Below are 21,251 nucleotides of genomic sequence, written 5' to 3' on the forward strand. Positions count from 1 at the left end.
CCAGTTTTAAATAGGTCATTCTTCTCAGTCTAACGCAACCACAAAAAAAAAAATAAAAAAAATAAAAAAAATAATAAAAAAAAAAAATAAATTAGGAAATAGGAAAGTCAGACAGTGAATAAGTTAGTTGCAAATATATAAAGACTGATTCTATAAAAAACATATAGGAATGAAGAAAAAGTATTAAAAAAAAATCTCCATTCTCTTCATGAGAAGGAGGTCCACTTGATGGGATTAAAAATCTGAAGGTCACAAAAATAAATGGCTGATACTCTCAAAATCTCATTACCGGCAAAATGAACAAACTATATCACTCAAATGTTATTCCAATTAATTTGTTGCCCATCCAAATTATATAATGAATATAGAAAATATTTTGTAGTAGTACAGATGAAAATTATACAGCCTCCCCCATCAGCAGTTCTTAATATGTTCATCATTTCTCCAGTGCTGAAATCACCTGACTTTGCCACTCTGACTTTGCACCTGAAGGTTGACAGTGTCAATCACCTGCAAAGTTGCAGGATTTGGGGATGTGATCACACCTTACCAGCATCTTGAATTGTGTGCTGGGAGGAGTGGAGTGACTGTAGGTACAGCCCCTTGGCAGGGTCCTTTCCGTCTTCAGTTGGGGCAGAATTCCTTCACCCCATCAACTAGCAGTCAGTGCTGTTGGTGGGGTACATCTATACTCCTTAACATTTAACAGGGACTATAAATATTATTATTTTGCTTTAAATATGCCCATGATATAAATCCACCTAATGGAGGTATAAGAAAATTTTCCTGCTGCAAATTAATGTATAAATTCATATTGCAACTACTACTACTAAAGTCAGTGACTGGATACAAGACTAGATGGATCACTTTCTCAATTAAGTATGACAGTTTTTATATTCTGGAGGTTTTACTTCAGGGATAAACCAATATTTCATGCTCTAATTTAATTTTTCAGGGGAATTTTTTAATTTAAAATGTACCGCCTAGTATCCATTCAGTTCCCCAGTATATTAAAAAGGAGAAGAATTTTTAAAACAATAAATGTGGTATGCATGTCATGAACACTAGAAATAAATTGTGTATATGAAAAGAAAGTTTGCCAAAAAAGCATGAAAAACTTATTACATATGAATAAAATTTTCTTTATATGCTGACATTTCAGCAAGTATTTTAAATCTGTATAGTTGTTCCATAATTTCAGCAAGCAAATTCAGGGAGGTAATTGCAGCCAAACACTGTTAAAATGAATATCTTTCCTCTAATGTCAATATTGACTTTGGTCACTACTTGAACTTCAGACTATTTTTTTCTGTTGTCACGTTCTACTTTTTCTTGGCTGTTTTGTCCTGTCCCAAAAGGCATTTATTAACACTCTCCTAGGGAAGAAAAAAAAAAAAACCAAAAAAAAAAAAACAAAAAAAAAAAAACCCAAACCAACAATGAAAAAAACAAACCAAACAGAAAAACCCGAAAACAAACAAACAAACAAACAAACAAACAAAACCATAAATCTTGCAAAAACTTTGCCTCCCCTCTAACTTAGTATCCATATAAGCAGCAAGAGCTTCTAAATATAGATCTTCACACTCCAAGAATACTACACAGAAATGCATTGGTCAGGGCTGAACCAGATAGAAAGAAAACACAAAGAACTGAATTCTGTAGCTGAGCCACACTTTCTTTCCCACCATCACAACAAAGTGGTAAGGCTTAGAAATTGGTTGGCAATGAACAAGTACTGTGGACAGCAATTATTTTCATACTTACTTTCCATGTGTAGTCAAAGATTCAGCACAGTAAATTCACAAACTAGATATAGTGTGTAATTTTCATTCTGTGGAATTCAGATTATAGAACTGGGGATACATAAGCCCTTCAACATGTTGTTGGACTGCTGAGTGTAAAGAAACAATGCATGGAATGGACTTTCAAATGCTACTGATACGTATTTCATATCATGAAGTAGAAATGAGTGGGAAATCACTGCAGCTGTGGTTTGAGAGTCACATATCCAAGTGAAAAGTTATGCCCCTTGGTATTAATAACTGCTGGAGGATGAACAGATTGAAAGCATCCCTTCTGAGAAGCACCTAGGGATTCTGGTGGATGAGAGGCTGGACATGAGCCAACAGCACTTGCCTCTAGAGCAGCGTGGCCAGCAGATCTAGGGAGGTCATTCTGCCCCTCTACTCTGCTCTGGTGAGACCCCACCTAGAGTGATGTGTCCAGATCTGTGCTCCCCAGCACGAAAAAGACAAGGGCCTGTTGGAGAGAGTCCAGAGGAGGGTCATGAAGATAATCAGGTGGCTAAAACACCTCTCCTGTGAAGATAAGTTGTGAGAATTGATATTTTGCCCAAAGGAAAGGTTTCATGGAGATCTCATTGTGCTTTTCCAGCACTTAAAAGGGACCTACAAGAGCTGGGAGGGGCTTCTAGTGATAGGACAAGAGAGTATTGTTTTATTGGAAAAAGGTGAGATTCAGATATAGGCAAGACATTCTTTACTGGGAGGGTGTGGAAATACTGAGACAGTTTGCCTGGAGTGGTGATAGATCTGGCTGAATGGCATTCTGAGCAATCTGATCTAATCAAAAATGAGCCTCCTCACAGCAGGGTGTTTGAACTAGACAACCTTTAATGATTCCTTCTATCCCAAAATATTCTATGGTTCTCTGAATCTGTGATTCTACCCTTGTCAGTTCTGCTTCTGGAGCAATATAACAATTTTTTGTTTCCAACTTTGGTCATAGTAGCATAATTTATGCTTAGTGGCATAGAGTGTGAGTAATTCACTGACTGAATCATTCTTCATTTTTCATGTTGTATGTAATTTTAATCCAAAAGAAATCTGTTGTTTGAAAGGCACCACAGAAGAAAAGCACCAATAAACAAGAGTAAGAGAGCAAGAACTGGAGCTTTAGATTAAGAACAAATTACTGAACTGCAACTAATGCCAAACTGACTGCTAGCCTTCCTTAACTGAAGCTTTAATTAGAAGAACAAAGGGAGCAAACAAAGTACATGATTTGACAGTCCATTTGAGATGTAGTATAGTGCAGTGGTCTTGTAAGTAAATAAAAAAAAATAATAGGACTTCTAAACTTACAGAATTTTCTTGCAGATAATAATTGGTGCAGTAAAATTTCATCAGATGAAAGGAATAAGGCTGAGCTTTCCTAAAAAGTTATAACGTGTATTTAAACATGCATCTAATACACAGAAAACAAAGGAAAATTAAGCCACAAATAGTTCATTTTGTTTATGTATATATATAAATGGGAACGTATTTAATTGCATCACCTCATATAGAAACAATTCCACAGTCGTCCTTCACCTTTTTTTATATGTGGAAATATATATTTATTTTTTTTTAGTATATAAAGATTACTTCAAAATATAGATTTAAAAAAGGATATAAGCTTTTCTGTGGTGTTTCTTAGAGATAAGTTCTTCACCAAAAAAAAAGGAATTTGTCTTTAAAATATATCTATTAGACAGAATTAAACTCATTCACAGTGCCTTTTTGATTAAGTGTTTAAGAAGGAGGGAAAACTGTTGCACTGCAGCAGCTGGGACAGAAGAGCAAGGATATGTGAGAGCAACAACTGCAGTCACAAGGTCAGTGAAGAAGGGGAGGGAGGAGCTGCTCCAAGTGCTGGAGCTGAGATTCTCCTGCAGTCAGTGATGAAGATCATGAGGCAGCTGTACCCCTGCAGCCCATGGAGGTCCACAGGGGAGCAGAGATCCACCTGCAGATCATGGAGTACCAGGTGGTGTCTTTCTGGATGTGTCCTTAAAGAAGATATGACCCTGTGGGGAGCCTCTGCTGAATAATATTCATGACAGAAAGAGTGGCCCATGAAGAAAGTCAGTGCTGGAGGAGGTTGTCTGGTAGGAACTCTATCCACAGGTGACCCATGCTGGAGCAGTCTGTGAAGGATAAGAAAAACAGGAGCCATTTGAGAAGAACTACAGTCTGCTGGAAGGACCCATGTTGGAGAAATTAATGAAAGATTATCTTCCATGGCTGGGATCCCATGCTGGAGCAGAAAAAGCAAATGAGGAGAAAAGACTGGAAGAGAGAGACTTTGGTTAAGTGCTCACAACATCCATTCCTTATGCCCATGCGATGGGAAGAGGTAGAGAATTTGGGAGTCAAGTTATTGCATTAACACTATAGAAACTGGTGAGAGAATAAAGCCTGCTGCGTTACAGCTGGTCCTCAGAGATCAGAGGGTCTGGGTGCCTTAATTTCTGATTATAGACAATTTAGTACTGCGAGCCTGGTTGAGTCCAATAAGAAATTGCACAATCACAGATCAGAAATAGTGCAGTTCACCAGCTCTATACTACAGGTCTGGCTGTGTTCAATAAGAATTTACACGACCCATATTCACAAACAGCAGTTTATGGAAGCAACAGGAAGGCACGTTCAGGATTGCTGGTGATAAATTCACTAACTACAGAGTGTTAATATGTGTCATGACAGAATATATAGTAATAGAGATCTAATAATGAAGCAATTGATAGATAGACAGATATATAGACAGATTACCAAGTCTTCTCCAATGCAGTTGGAAGCACAAAGTTCACCTTCAGGGGAGGAGGAGACAAAATGTCTGTTGACTGATCCTAAGCAATCAGAAGTTTTTCCCTTTCTCTCTTTTTGCCCCAAACCCTCTTCTATATTATAATTTTTGTCCCTTCCCAAAGGGGTGAAATAATCCCATGTTATAGACGGAGTTTTGGGGATTGTGGTCTTACATAAAAGGCATGTTGTCTTTTCCCTTCATATGAGGGATGTGGAAGTTAATATGCAAATAGAACTTAATGAGGATCTCAGTTTCTTTCAGTCAGAATTTATTGTTGATTGAAGAGGTAGAACAAACTCTTCGGTCCTCCTACAACAAAGGTGGCAGTAAAAACTGTCTGACCTTTGTCAGACAGTCTTTTCATGCACCTTTAACTCCTTAAATGATCAGGTTTATAACAAGGCTTGCTTTTCAGGGTGAAAGAAGAATAAGGCCAAAGGCTGGTAAAGATGTGCGGGTGCTTTTCTTTGAGCCTCCACTTCACATCACATATTGTTCAATTGTTAGGACCTTGCTCAAGCCAGGGGACCAACTCATTCTCTTTTCAACCAGCCTTCACCGATTCTTCAAATTATTCACCAGCTTAGAGACCCTCTATAGAAAATCTCTGACAATTTACCACAAAAGTTGAACTCAGGAAGACAGGAAGGGGGAAATGTGCAGCTTTTATGGTTTGTTCTTATTTCATATTATCCTACTTTTATTTGATGGTGAAATATTAAATTAATTTCCCCTAGCTGAGTCTATGTTGCCCATGACTGTAATTTGTTAACAATCTCTCAGTCATTATCTTGAGCCACAAGCTTTTTGGCAGATTTTCTGCCCCTTACCCAGTTGAGGAAGAGAAATTATAGAAAGGCTTTGTTGGCACCTAGTAGTCAACCCACCGCAATTATACAAAGAGAAATCTTCATGCTATAGAGAAAACATTGAAATAGAGTGATGAAGAAAAAACTTGATAGCCTAGCCCCTGATTTACTATGGAGTTTTTTTTTTTTTTGATATTTTCTGTTTGTTTGTTTCTGAGCCTTAGCACTCTAACACTGCAATATTTTCCAATTACACTTCTCATTCAAAGTGCATTTCAAATGCTTAGTGGTTTTGCTTGTGGGAACCCTGATTTTCAGTTTAGGCACCAGGGAATGAGAAATGCACAGTTAATGATCACCTGTGAAGAGTTATATTGAAATAATTTGTTCAGCATCACATTAAAAATCTACAGAGGAATCGAGGAAATAATTGAACATTCAGTGCTGACATCCAGGTTCCTCAGCCATTTCTTTCTGAGTTGTATTCATTCACTTTGCAATTTCAACACAAAAAGAGACTGGGTACTGATAGCACTTAGAGCTATGCTGCTTCAACAGTCTAAAATGGATTTTCATTTGTGTTGTCACAGTTTCTAATGTTTCTTTGGCAAGATTAGCAATGTAACTTTTTTTTTTTCCCCTTCCTTGAGGTTTAAAACTATTCCTTCCAAAGAATAAACATACCTTTATTTGAAATCATTTAGCTCCTCTACAGTGGTTGCTTGCAGGGTTGGATCTTTCCAATCACTACAAACACCAGCTGTAGTAAGTAAGGCAATTGTGAGCAGCAATAGGCAGCTTTGTGTTAACACTTTATTAGTGCACTGAATGAATGCTGGAGGGACAGAGTCTATTCCTTGTGTAGCATCTTTTTTTGTTTGGTTTGTTTTGCTTTTATACACACCAACTCACTCACTGAAATTTGATACAATGAGTAATAGCCATTCTTGGCCCTGTGGTAGAATTATTGATTCTGAGGAAATCCTTTAGATAAATGCATACCCAAAGAATGGTCTACATTTTTCTCATATGGAATTGCTCGGTAATTTGTCCAGAGAATAACAAAAGGCAAACTCTCCATTTTTTTAAAATTAATTTTTTTAATTATTACAGAATTATATTTAGCATTGCATATTATTCTACTTGAAATCTGAATGAAACAGCCTCCCTGTTTCCCCCTCATGCTTCTGATTCAGAAGCAGGCAGAAATTTAATCATTCAGAGAAACTTTTATTTTGTTTTTTCTGTGCCCTCTTAGAGGCTGAAAAATTTGGAGAAAGTGAGAGTAGAAATCCTACTCATCTCCCACAACCAAATCACATTCCAGAAGTAATTGCTAGGGTTTTTATCTGATAATATGGGGTAATTTTATAGTGATCATATATGAAGAATAGCTTTCAAGATACAAAACATTAGTATAAATAGGGGAGGGTTTTGAGCATATTTTGAGGCTTATTTCTGATCTCAATATAACATGATGCTTACCAAAAGCCTTTTGGGGAACAAAAAAAAAAAAAAAAAAAAAAAGGCAGCCTTTACTTCTTTTTGCTTGTTTTTTTCAAACAAATAAAACAAAAAACAAAACAAAACAAACAAAAACCCAAACCAAAACAAAAAAACAAACCAACCCCCCCCCAAAACAAAACAAAAAACCAAAACCAAACTAAAAGAAACAAAAACCTGTTCCGAATACTAATTAATACAGGAAAGAATAACACTTTCTTAAACCTCTCTCACATTCACTTTTTTCTGATTGTCACTTCTCCCACTTAGAAGCCCCAAACAAAAAAGGTATATTTAAAAGTGAATTGTGTTTGATTGTCTTACAGAGAGTGTCAGCCAACCTCAGCTGTTAGAGTTACTCACCTTCTGGAAGTACCACACAAGAAACAGGAGACAATTCATTCATGTAGCTGGAGATTTAACAAATGACCGCAAAAAAAGATACAAAGTTGTCCTCCAATGTTCAGTGATATCTGTGTTTAAATGAAAACAATTTTAATATAAACATTCTGTAGAAGATGACATTTTGAACCTCTGCCATGAAGTTAGGAAGGTATGTTGAATCTTTGCCTTCTGTTATCAGGTACATTAATAAAACAAACATTTGTCTTCAAGAGAATATCCAGAATATTTATTTGGATAATAATGGCTCATCATCATTTATTCCTGAAATATTTATTTTCTGTGTTTTTTGTATTGTTATCTAGAACTAGAACCAGAGCTGAACACACAAACGGTTATAATTTTTTTCCTCCAAACTCTATATTCTCTTATCTACTCAGATTTCAGTAGAATTCTTATGATGTGTCGGTGCATTTCAATAACTCTGTATCACTGTCTGTCTCAATATTCTTAATTTAAAAGTTAAGTGTCCATTATGTTGTGGCTATGTACCCAGAAACATGCAGATGAACCGTGGGAGTTATTTTCAGTCCATAACAACTTCTCACTGACATTTCTTTCACCTCATTTTCCCTTCACCAACATGGCTCCTTCCATGGGCTGCCATTACATCAGAAGGGTATCCAATTCTTGCATTACAGAGTCTGATACAGACTGCAGTGTAGATATCTGCTCTAGTGTTGTCTTCTCGAGGGGCATCTTCAGCACCTACAGCACTTCCTCTCATGACTTCACTTTAGTTTCTGCAGGATTTTTCCTCATGCTTTTGCTTTTTCCTCACTCATTCCTCACTGCCTGTGCAGCATTTTGCCCATTCTTAATTCTAGTTTCCTGGCAGTGCCACCATCATAATTTGGCACAGCTGTGCCCTGAGGTGGGTTGGCTGGGGCCAGCTGTAACCCTCTGTGTCTGGCAGCCTCAGCCATTCCTCACAGAGGCCACTGCTGAAGGCTCTCTGCTAAAAACACTTGGGCATCAACACTCAGAACTACCACACAACACAGACACAGTCATTCTGGTGAACCTGCCATGCCTGAGAATCTGTCAAAATAGGAATAATGTAAATAAGAAGGCAGAAATGAGTTTCAAGCAATTACTGATTATTTCATGTCTTTAACATTTTACAGAAATCAGAAATATATGCAATTAAACTGGAAGGATAAACACCATTTTGAATATTAGGTAGATAAGGTAACTGGCAATAGAAAAGCACTTACGTGGAACAAAAAGAATACATTCCGATAAAATATTGCTTCTTTATTTTTCTTACTTAGTGTCATTTGAGACAGTTACTTGAGGTAAGAATTACAACTTAAAAATGCAACTATGAATGTGCAAAAATTTTCTATTATATTTTGCTACCTAATATTTCATAAGTTGTATTTGAAGAATAAAAATCAACAGCTTAAAATAGGATGTAACATTCAAAACTTGTTTTTCGATAGTTTCTCCATTTCTGAAGTGTAGATTGCCAAATTACTTTTTCCATTTTAACAGTAATGTTGCTGCAACTTCTATTTTCTTTGCATTTTTTAGTCATGATTTTTTGTTATGGAACAGAGGTGATTTCTGAATTTGTTTGGAGTAGCACACTTAGCTGTTGGAAGTAGGTTTTCTTACTACTGAGTTATGTGTACAGAATACATTCCATCAGCTATATATAATTTAGGGATGAATACATCTATGTGTTTAAAACTGGCCTTTTAAAGTCACCTCCATTCAGGAATACTACTGTTCCAGAGGTTGATACAGCAAGTGTTTCTCACAAAAATGATGGGGTTTGTTTTATCAGCAAGCCATGTTAAACATCACCTTTTATAAATGTTGAAATGGATCAAAGTAGTCGACATCTGATCTTTCAAGTGATTGTTTAAACTTACAAGGGTGCATAGGAAATTACATGCTGGAAGGAATAAATAGAAGTTTCAGGACTGTCATCTGAATGGAATGAATAGTCCCATATAAACTGTTCTGAGCTGTATTCATGAAGTCAAATGTGGACAATTATGCTTCTCATTTATACAGCTGAGTTAATCCTGTAGACTTCTTGCATAATGAATGGAGAATATCAGATGACACCTGCATTGCTACTTAATCTAACTCTTGACTCCCTGGACAGTTGTACCAGAGTGATTCATGTCAACTGTTTTTCTGGCCAGACCCTCTAAAGCTGACTGGTGGCATCCACACTTTCTGAACTATCATTCGGCTCCAGATTCAAGACTTATAGATTTAAGTGTCTAAAAAATCAAGGTCAAGTATCTTGTGCCATTTGGGATTTCTTCGGATGTCCAGCTACCAACTCGGGAACTAATCTTCTTTTGGTCCTCTAGTAGATCTATTACCCTTGTACACAGTTTGAACACCAATGGCAGATCTATGTTTTTGAGCAACAACTGAAGACCAGCCAAGACCTCCAGCAAAATATCTCATGCCACTAGCTTCCCACATAGGGGAAACAATGAAATTAGGCATTATGTCCAGAAATGTATGCAACTATTATAAACTTTGCAACATATTTTCCAATCCTAAGTAGACTCCCTGGATTCCATAGAATATCTTAAGTAACATTAGGTACATATGTTTAGACAACTGAATCCCACACTAGATCGCATCTGACAGTTAAGAGATAACATGACATTTAGGTAGAAACCTACATTAGACACCTATATTTTCTGTATTTTTGGATTATTTCCATGCATATATTCTAGATATGGAAATTCAAGCCAGATTAATATAATTCTGCCTGTGTGGTTATTGCATTTATGGATTTCACATTTATTAACACCCTTATCTGAAAACACTGTTGTGTTATAGGCCCTAAACATTTGCAAAGAGTGGAAAGAAAGAATGAAATAATACTTTCAGGATTCTTCTGTTCATTGTGCATCAAGATTTAAACTGATACATCTGTGAAACACAATTCTAGTAGAAAAAAAATACTGAAAAAAATGGTCCCAGAACAAGAAAAAAACACTGGAAATCCTTCATAAGTAACAACAGCTACCAATATAGTAAAAGGTTAACTGCCTAATATTTAAAAAGTCATTGGTGGAGAATAATAGGCAACTCCTAAACCAATTCAGACAACAGTGTTTTTAAAAACTTATTCCATTGAGTTGTCCAGTTGTACATTGGATCCTAATTGTATGTGATTCTAATCTCACAGAATCACGGAATGTGCTGAGTTGGGAGGAACACCTAAGGATCATCGAATCCAACTCCTAGCCCTGCACACCACCATCCCCGAGAGTCACACCATGTGCCTGAGAATATTGTCCAAACACTTCTTGAGCTCTGCCAGGCTTGGTGCTGTGACCACATCCCTGAGGAGCCTGTTCCAGTGTCCAAACTCTCTGGGTGAAGAGCTTTTTCCTAATACCCACCCTAAACTGTGGTGTTGTGACTTTCATAATGAGTTTTATTGTAAGACAGTTGTTCTTTGTACCCCGGTTCAGTGCAGTTCTATTTTTAGTTACCCTTTTGTTACAAGTTGTAAGCTTCTCCCTCAACCTTCCCCAGATAAAACCCCTGATTGGTTTGGCTTTCCTGCCTTGGTTACCTGTCCATCACATGTTAGGAAGCCCTCCTACCCTGTCAGTCACTCCAGGGCCTGTCCCCCAGGTCCAGATGCTTCAAAGGGAGATCTCTGGTGACTGGCTGGATTGCAAGCTTTCCCCTCCCACCTCCTGTTCCTTGATTGATGTCAATGCACATTATGTCAGCAGACACTCCCCAGTTACACCCCATTGGTTGTATGTCTACCCACCCTGAGTTCCACCCACTGTATAAAACCCTCTCCCCTCTTGAGATTCAGGGTCTCTCTGAGGCACTGGTCTTAGGGTGTGGGCTCCCTCCTTCCTGCCCAATAAACCTAAGTTCTAGTTAAGCCTTTGAGAGTCCCGTCTTTCCTCCTCTACCTTCACAACACGGCAGAGCAGGTCAGCAGCCAAGATCCCACGCACTGTAGATACTGTGAGGGCGTGTCTGGGCTAGCCAAGCTTTGCAGGACATGCACCGCTGCACTAAACCTCCCTTGACACAACTTCAGACCATTTTCTTGTGTCCTGTCGCTGGTCACCACAGAGATGAGATCAGTGTCTGGCCCTCCCCTTACCCTCATGAGGAAGTTGTAACTGCCGTGAGGTAGCCCCTCAGTCTCTTCTTCTCCAGGCCGAATAGACCAAGTGACCTCAGCTGCTCCTAATACAGCTTCCTCTTCAGGCCCTTCACCATCTTTGTTGCCTTCCTTGGAGCTCTCCTTAATAGTTTAATATCTTTCTTATATCATGTTGACCAAAACTGCATACAGCACTTGACAAAGAGGCTGCACCAGTGCAGGGCAAAGTGGGACAATCCCCTCCCTTCTTGACAATGAAAAAAAAAAAAAAAAAGACACTGAACATACACTTTTATTAAAACTTAACACATAATTTACAAGGCACTATCAGCTTTGTCCTGTAACTGCTGTCTATTTAAATCTTCCATGGGATTCTTTACTTCCTCCAGTATTAAAATCCTCAGACAAAGGTTCTCACTCACTCACCTTTAAATATTTATTATTTTTATTATGCTATTACAAGGCCCAAGCACATACAGCTATATGCAAAACATGCACATAAGCGCATACACCATCTGTACAAGTTATTATTGCTAGTGGGCTAATGCATAGCCCAAAGCAAGAAGCATATTACTGATTATATGATGAATAACTGAACAGCAAACTGGCTTTATTTCAACCTCTTCTCTAAAAAAAAAGCAGAAAGAGAGATGACTGACTGAAACTTGTCTACCTTCTTACAATATTAGAGGTAGGTGTAAATTTATAGGCACAAGTTCTATGTGGCTGTCCAGGTGGTACTTCAAACAATGGCAATACACAATGTTAGATAAGTGAGCTTCCAAGAACAGTTAAGCTTTCAGCATCAAAAGATCATGAAATAAGTATTCGTTTTGCAAGTTCTTTTTGAAAAGCATTACCTAAAAGTCAGAGAAAAAGCTGATGATAGTGATGAAAGGGGGGAAAGTGATGAAAGCTATGCTCCATTGAATAAGAAAATTTGAAATAGCTCAGTGGTATATAAAATGAAGAATGATATTCCAGGCATATTTCAGAGAAGAAAAAGAAGAGATTTTGAAGTTTTGAAAGTGATCTCTGCTTTCTGTTTATCTGCAGTGAGATCTAATATTCAGTTTTGCTCATTACAGAGAGAACAAACTCTTTCAGTTAGATCAGAAGACCAGTCTTCCTGCTGACTACTTTGGTGACTTCAAGCAAGTCACTCAAATGTGTTTGATTTCTTTAACCTGTATTTAATCATCTCACCAAAATGTACTTCAAATTTTTTTTACAAAATTGGTGTATGGTGACTGTATTAAGGAAAATGTCAATGTTTGTACTTATAAAGAACACACAGAAATAGAAGGTGTGTAGACATAAAAAAAGGTACTTCTAAGATATGAAATCTAAAGGTTCAAGGCTTTTGGCAGCAGATAATATTCATCTGTTTTGTATATTCACTCTGGACTACCTTCTAGAGGAAAGTAATGAATTCCAAATATCTCTCTCTTGATAATAGAAAAATAGGCTTGAAAAATGAGGATGAAATTAAAATCATAACTGGACATGCACACAATTAAATTCATATGCTTGAACAGAAAAATTTGTGACCACAGCAAAGGAAGTTGATTGATTGACTCTTGATCATTCAAATACGCAAGCAAATGACTTTTCCTTTTTTCCATATTTGACATAAGAAAATTCTGTGCCTGTGAGTAAATACATTCATTTTAGTTCATATGAAGAGTAAATATTATCTGGCAGGTTATCAGGACTTAAAATATTTTTCTTAATCTTGTGTACATATTGATTTTTAAGTACAATTCTTTGATCTCAGTTTGAAGATCCTCAGAAATAAGAAAAAAATTAAGCAAGATCATAAAGGTTTATCAATCTTAGTAGTTCTAAGTGGGCACTAAAATTGCTCTGAACTGTCCCTGGGCACTGAAGGCAACTCCATGATCCAGCCTGTTTCTATGTTAGCAAAGTGCCCTAGGCACCCAAGCACTGCATACTGGACAAGTACAGCTTCAGAGCTAAACTACGTCCAGGAAATACTAGGACAAGTGCTACTTGAAATGGATCAAATCTGTGCCAGGGAATACACCAAATTTTCTGATAAACATCATCTATTGTATGCTGAATTTAATACTGCATCTTACACATGTTCTGGTTTTGTCAGCTGGGTTTGTATCTGAATTACCAATGATATCTAGCGAGTAGATCAAAAACTATGCATTTCTATTTCCAAATAATGCTATAAGAAATCATAATACCAACATACGTAAACCTCTATTTTCAAATATGATCAATATGAAGGATAACTAGAGAACATAACCCTGAAGCTGGATTCTAGAGTTCATGTCATTTTCAGGCTAATTTCGTATTTTTTTCTTCTGACAAACCAGCTCATTGGAATTCTGTTTCTCTCTACAATGGATAGAAATGTTGTCAAAAGATTGGAAGGAGCCATAGCAGGAGATGAAAGTGACTTCCCTAAAACAAAGACAAAAGGAAATAGGGCAGATTAGAATCAGAACAAAAAATCTTGTCTGATGAAGCCTTAAATCAGTATCAAAATTTCCAGACTGATTAAAGGGACAGAGTACAAATAAAAACAACATGTGCCTGAATTATATCCTTAACAGCATTTATAGAAGTCTATGAACTAGGTAACATGAAAGATAAGAAATATTCAATACTATGTTTTGTCTCATAGTTTAAATATTAGCATTCTATGTATGACTACAGTGTACCTGCCTATGAGATTTTTAACTTTGTCATTTAATTCCTGTTGTTCAACATAATCTGCCAGTAAGATGTCTGAAACCTTGCAGATTCAAACACTACAACAATTGCTACAGTTAGTCTATGAGAGATTTTTGCATAATTGTGTTCACCACAGGAAAAAAATGAGGAAGTAGAACTAAAACTTATTTAACAGCAAAGTAAATGTGGCAAGGTGTGTCTGGCTCTTTAGAAAGGAATTACTCATGGGTTGACTCTAGAAAATATGTTTCTTTTGTTCATTCTTTTAAGAGATTAAACTGGCAAAATCAATTTTTAACAGCTTCCCTTAAAATAAGGAAACATAAACTTGGGAAGATCAGACAAGTTAGTTGGGTCCATTTTCTGGATAATTCATCTGCAGTCATCCCAGTATGTGAAGAAAGTTACAACGAGTATTTCCTACTTTCTTACAGCAGGCCTCACTTGGTTTAGTTTGGAATTCTTCCGAGAAGATACTGCTTATGAGTCTAACTAACCATAAAAAGTGGACTGCCCAGTGTTCATGAGCAAACACTAGTCAGTATTACAGTTAAACAGAAGTTATGATTAGAATTTGAAAAGGCATGTTCAGGTCTAATAAGAAAAGATAAAATGCAATACTCCACAGCTTCCAGTTCTTGTGGACTAGCCTTGGCAGGAAACCAAGCCTTGGACAGCTACTCACTCACTCCTCTGCAGTGGAACCTGGGAGGTAACGCTAAGGTAAAAGTACAAAAAGGTGGGTTGTGGTAAAGATGGTTTTATAGCAAAAGCAGTATATGCAAGCGATGCAACAAAAATGATTGATTCACAGCTTTGTCACTTCCAGGACTCCATCATGTGTAAAAGTTACTTGGAAAGACAAATATAACTCTCCCCTACTCTTTCCTTCTTCCCGCTCCACCTTTTTTTACTGAGCATGCTGGCGTATGATACAGATAATTCATTTGGTCATTTGGGGTCAGCTGTCTTTGCTCTGTTTCCTGATCAGTTCCTAGAATCATAAAGTTACAGAAAGGTTTGGGTAGAAAGAGACCTTTAAACACAGCCATGGCTAATCCTGCTGCCATGGCCAGGGACATTTTTCACTGTGAGGAATTTAGAGGAAGAAGATAAAATAAAGATTGGGAAAACTACTTCAGGAAACAAATGTAATTATTACTTACTCTTAAATAAAACAGCCTGTTAAGTGAAATGTCAGAAGGAGGGCTAGCAATGTACTACTTCTGTCTTATCAGATACTGGGTAAACAAATGTTCCTGACAGAAAGGGAGAGGCTTCATCTGTGTTGTCATGTTAGCTCAAGATAACTACATGTTGACATGAGTGTGGGCTTGAGTTAGGTCTACACATCTGGCTTTCTTCATACAGGAACTTGTTTAAAGAAGGATGTCTACCACCAAATCTTGCTAATGCTCTGTGGCAATGGTTCAATTACTGCAGGAGGAGATCTGAGTGGTAAAATCAGAATCATTTTACAAGCAAAAGGGAACACACCATATGTTGAAAGCTAAAACTTTGAATACTAGACCTGTTAATGTTTTGCAAATCCAAATTATAATTATCTAAGTAACACAAAGTAACAATAATAATACAGAAGAAATTGGTAACCACACTTCCACATGTTGATACATTAGGAATATCTACCACTTTAACACTAAGCTTACACTTCCACCAATTTGGAAACAAGGAAAGGCTGATCTTGTTTTCATAGTTGACTTTATTTCTTGCTATCCTAATCTATTTTAGTTAGCAGTGACACAAATTAATTTTTCTCAGGTCTGTTTTGCCTGTGTCAGTAATTGGTAAGCAATCTCTGTTTTATTTCAGCCCATGAGCTATTTCCCACCGCTAAAGAAGAGGGGATCAGTGAGCAGCTGGGTGAGAGCTTGGCTCTTAGCCCATCAAAACCTACTTCCACTGTGCACTCTTCTGAGTCTCCACACCTTGTTCTGGTGCCAAAATAACCCTTCCACACTCCATCTAAGCCTAAAGGTTGTCCCTGTCAGTCATTCCCACAGCTGCTGGGCCACAGGGTGTGACCACAGTTCACCAGTGCTTCAAGCCTCAGGCCAGAAAGAGCAGGATGCCGATGGCAAGTGTAGCCCTCTTGTCACAGGACCCTACTCAGGACTCTGGGAATGTGTTTCTCTTCCCTCCCTCACTGACAACTCTCCCCTGGGGCCCTGAAGGTTAGGATGGCAAGCGCTCCTGCCCCAGCTCTTCATACAAAGGTCTATTGCTCCCACTTGTGCCCAAGGTTTGTCAGGCTGTTCCATACACACAGCCAACTGTGCTCCCCAGGTCAACACCTGATTCCACCAGGAGAACAAGAGTTGCAGTAGGGAGGGAACAGGGCCATAAGACAGGTGTGTTCCTCTTATGACCCTCAAAGGCTCCAGATAAAAACAACTGAGAGTGTTTCTTCAAATCAAATTTTGTATAAGCCCAGCCTCAGTTTTCTGTGAAGAAAGGATATTTTCTGGAAACATCTCTTGCAGATGAGTATCTATACATATAAGAAATTATAAGGGAATTAGACATACATCTAATTAGATAATTTAGAAGATTTCTGAAGAACGTCAGTCTTGCAAAACTTGACTGAAATTAGCATCACACCGCTTATTCTTGCATGTTATCAGTGTATGTTATCTGTGCATTTTCAAAGCAGCCAGTTCCTAAGAGTCATATCCTGCTTTACCTGTGCGTGTGCAATAGTGTAGCTGCAGTTACTGATGGTCAGCCATCAAGGCCCAGTGGGCCAGCCTAGGGAGCTCCTCATTGAGGCAGGATAGGATTGAGGCTGAAGAATTTCAGTTCTTGACCATATGTCAAAATATGATAATTTCTGACCAGGTTCTCTGAGACTTTCCACGTATGGAGGGTGAAATATTTAATATGATTTTACTTATTTGAAGATTAATGATGTTTCACAAGATTACAAGTTTTTCCAATTATACAATGTTTGTATAAAAGTTATTCAAAATTCCTGAAAACATAAGACAATGTTAAGTGGCACTTAGCAAAACAAAGTGAGTGCAATGCACCATTCAATGACATTTCCAATGTGATTCCCCTTCTTTGTATTTATAAAATGCTCATCATCACTATATTCGTGTCCCAGATCACCAGAAAGGAGTACATGGATTGATGCCAGCTCAAGGCCATTGGTGTCTTGGAAATACTTTTGCTAGTTGTCTAGTTTTTGTCATCTCTGTTGGGCTGAGCCAAATGTTTACTCTTCCTATTCTGGTCAGAGAGGCTCAGGGAAACCTTTACACCACCAGTTGATCGACTAAGCTGTTGATATTGGTATTCAAGCATTTTGCTCTTATCCCATGCTTAAAATGCACACCATGACGAGATGTCTGCTACAAAGGTTTACACAACTTACAGCACACCTCCTGAAAGGGCAATTCTCTGTTTTATATTGGCATTATTTTTTTTTTTAATTTGGTGTATTTATTTTCCACAGATGGGAAGAAAAGGGTATATAATTATGCCTACAATAACTTTTAATATGATTTTTAACATTTTAAATATTATTTTTAGGATACATTGTATTGAGAAGAACTATGTAAAACATTCGAAAAATTTATTTTGAAAGTAATCCAAATAACCAGTTAACTAGCTAGCTTCTTCTCCTTGGAAACTGGAATGATATCATTGGCTTCCAATACTTTCTTAGGAATTTCTTTGTTTAAAATAGACTAATAATTTCATAAACGTTACTTCACTTTCAGGCAATGAAGTGGATATTGCAATGGACCTTTAAAACATGTACTTGAGATGCCTTGTCTTCCTTTTCAAGTGTCCTCTCACTATGTGTTGGTAAGCATCTTTTCTGGAGATATATATTCATATTTATTTATGCTTGTTTATCCAGCAGTTTCACACCACATAAATGATGCAGGAATATAAGTAACACTATAGAACTAAGCACAGCAAACAAGTAGAAAGCTTTGACTATTGCTATAGACTATATTTAGCTTATTCTCAGGAGCTTTGAGAATTTGTTATCTAAAAAGTAAAATCTTTATATGATTTGTGATTTATGAGATTTATTCATGGTAATTAATTTTTTTGTGATTAATTTTTAAACACCTATATGCTGTAAGTAAAAAAAGAATGTACAGATACTTTACAAAAAGGAAATTTGATGAATATAAAACTGGGGGAAAGAAAGAAGGAAATGATACCTTTTTTTTAAAATCAGATTCAATAATACAAAAGGTTTTGTTGATCACCATCTGTTTTTTCAGTAGTTACATTCCAAAAGATAGCTAATCTAATTCAAATTCACGCAGACTGAAAAACCTGAAATCTTTTGTGATGACTGATCCTGAGATAGCCATCAGCAACTACCCAGTTTTGTTTTAAGCCTATTCAGACATACCAGCTTCATCTCCCTTTTTCATTTGTGTGGTTGCTTTTATATGTGATGGTACAGCTCTTGCAAGAAGATGGAATAATCTTAAATTAAGACAACTTCCTTTTTAGTGACTTTAATTGATGGCATACATGAATTTAAAGCTACCAAACATACAGCAGAGAAAGAAAGGAAAAGAGAAAACCAATGGGAAACCTCTCTCCAGTGCCCAGATCTGAAGAACAATTGGGTCACCAGAAAAGTATCCTTTGGGTAAGTAGCTCATTTATAAATTTTCATTAGTCAAAGAGGAAAAAATGGACTCTTCTGGAAGACAACACAGTAGACATATATGCTTATAAGCCAAGAATATTTTCATCCTGCTTATTGGGTTCCACTGACTAAGGATGGAAAATAAAGGGGTGATTTGGCTTTAAATATTGTTTGTTAGTGTCGCTTTTGGCATTATGTGGTATCCTGTCCAGTCTCAGGGTGGCTTCCTGCAAAGTATCTGCTAGTAATACACAGAGGTCTCAAATAACCTCTACTATTTCAGGGCTTCAGCTTTCTAAAAAAGACACTTAACATTGGTCTGCAATGTTCACTGTGGGAAATAAAATGTGGCTGAAAAATTAATATTTCTATATTATCTTGCACTGAATACTTTTAATGACAAAACCCCAAAGTTATTTACAAAAACAGGCCCCATCACACTGATGGAAAACTGCTGAAGGTCAACCAACAAAGTTATGTTAAATTTCAGTGGCCAAAGAGGTGTAGCCAGGATTTGGGTTAGACCTAGTTTTATTTAACAAATTTATTTCTGTTTTGGATGGATGAACAAATACCACATTAATTAAATTTTCAGATAATATGAAATTGGAATGTATTCCAAATACCATTGTGGATAAAGAAATATGCTAGCAAGACCAAAAGAAGTTTGAATTATTGGCTGGAAATAAAATGATATTTAGTCTCGGGAAATATGCAAGCTGTACATCTGGGGAATAAAAATTCTCAAAGACAATTTGAGGGATGGAGGAAATTTTTTGGGCAATATAAACTAGGGGTGAAAAGAAGAGAAAACCTCATGTGAACTTGAAGGTATGATAACAATAAAATAAAAAAAAAAACACAAAACATTGAAATGCGAAAATATGATGTTGGAAAATAAACTCAGCGACACCTTCCTCTTTGGTCTTAGAAATTGGGTTTTAGAACACTGAAAAGACTGTGACACATTATAATGAAGAGTAGCGTGACAAACTGTAAATGTTTAGAAACTCAAGGCAAATTAACAGTTTGGAAGAACTAATGAGATATTAAAGAATAAAAAGCCTGCCTATTACATATTAGTCACAGGAAACTGCTAATGAGAATAACAATTTGAAATATTGGAAGGGTACAAATACTGAAAACAAAAAGCTGTAAATAGAAAAATTGGATGACATTTACTCAAAGAGAAATTAACCTGTTAAGGTAACCAACACATTGCAGATGTGTGTCTGTTTTCTAATTTTTCATGTTTAGAGATACTTGAATAGTGGTTTTGTTGGTTTTAGGTTGGATAGAGTTAATTTTCTTGGTAGCAGATTATATGGTCCCATGTTTTAAATTTGTGCTGAAAATGGTGTGGATAACACAGAGATTCTTTAGTTACGGCTAAGTCGTGCTTCCACAATTTTTCTGACTCTCACACCACCCCCCCCAGCCAGTTGACACACATTGCACAAAAATTTGGGAGAAGACACAGCCAGTACTGTCTAAGTTGAGATGGCCACGACACTCAGAATGCTTCGATAAAACTTCAGAAGGCTTCAAGTATCAGCACCTTGTTATCTAGAAGTCTTCCATACCTTTTCTAAGTAGCCTCCCATGGGCAGCTCCACACAGCTCTGGATCTTTCTCTCCTTCTTCTCTCTTCCTTCTGGAGTCCCAGCTCACTGCTTCCAGTCCCTAGCATAGCCACCTAACTCTGTATGCCCCTCATACAGTGGTTTACCTTATCTGTCCCTCACACAACCTCCTGTCCCTTCCTTCTCACGGCACAGCCAACAGACTCCAACTAACTCTCTACTAACTAACTCCCCCTTTTATCACACCCAGCTGTGAGGGCAAGGCTGTTCCCACTCCTTGGTAATTACACAGCTGCAATATATCAGAGGCAGGATTGCCTTTAGCACTATCACTATCTGTCTTCCCACAAGTACAGCTGACCCAAATGACCAAATGAATATCCCATACCATATGACAACATGCTCAGCATATAAAGCAGGTGGAAGAGGAAGGAGCGGATGTTTAGGATGTTGGCATCTGTCCTCTGAAGTTACCCTAACTTATGATAGAGTCCTGCTGTCCTGGGGATGGCTGGACACCTTCTTGCCCATGGGAAGAGGTGGATGAATTCCTTGTTGTTCTTTGCTTGTGTGTGTGTGTTTTTTTTTCTTTATCTGTCAAGTTGTCACTATCTCAAACCATGTGTTTTCTCACCTTTACTCTTCTGAGCCTCTCCCCCATTGCAACAAAGGCAAGTGAGTAAATGGTTGTGATGCTTAGTTCCAACTGGCATTACACCACAAGACCAGTTCCTCTGGTTAATGGTGTATTTTGTGCACTATTTAATATTTAGTATTGAACAACATTTAATAGTATTTTTACTGGGATTTTTTCAAAACTGGATTCTCCCATCTAAAAGTTAAACAAGTATATAAAATTATTAGTATTTGTACCGTTTGAGGATGGATAG

At 37.3% G+C, this 21,251-nt stretch overlaps 1 long non-coding RNA gene across 1 annotated transcript; it reads right to left on the bottom strand.

The window, feature by feature from the left end:
* Nucleotides 1-2,972: 2,972 nt before the first annotated feature.
* LOC136286000 (uncharacterized) lies at nucleotides 2,973-20,564 on the bottom strand. The gene is made up of 3 exons (XR_010719667.1): nucleotides 20,362-20,564; nucleotides 7,269-7,378; nucleotides 2,973-3,931 (listed from the first exon to the last, which is right to left on the bottom strand). It is a non-coding gene; the product is annotated as an uncharacterized lncRNA (long non-coding RNA).
* Between the last annotated feature and the right edge of the window lie 687 nt (nucleotides 20,565-21,251).

Source organism: Chamaea fasciata, unplaced genomic scaffold (assembly GCF_029207755.1).
Source record: "Chamaea fasciata isolate MVZ Bird 193981 ecotype frontalis unplaced genomic scaffold, bChaFas1.0.hap1 SCAF_2, whole genome shotgun sequence".
Taxonomy (NCBI): domain Eukaryota; kingdom Metazoa; phylum Chordata; class Aves; order Passeriformes; family Sylviidae; genus Chamaea; species Chamaea fasciata.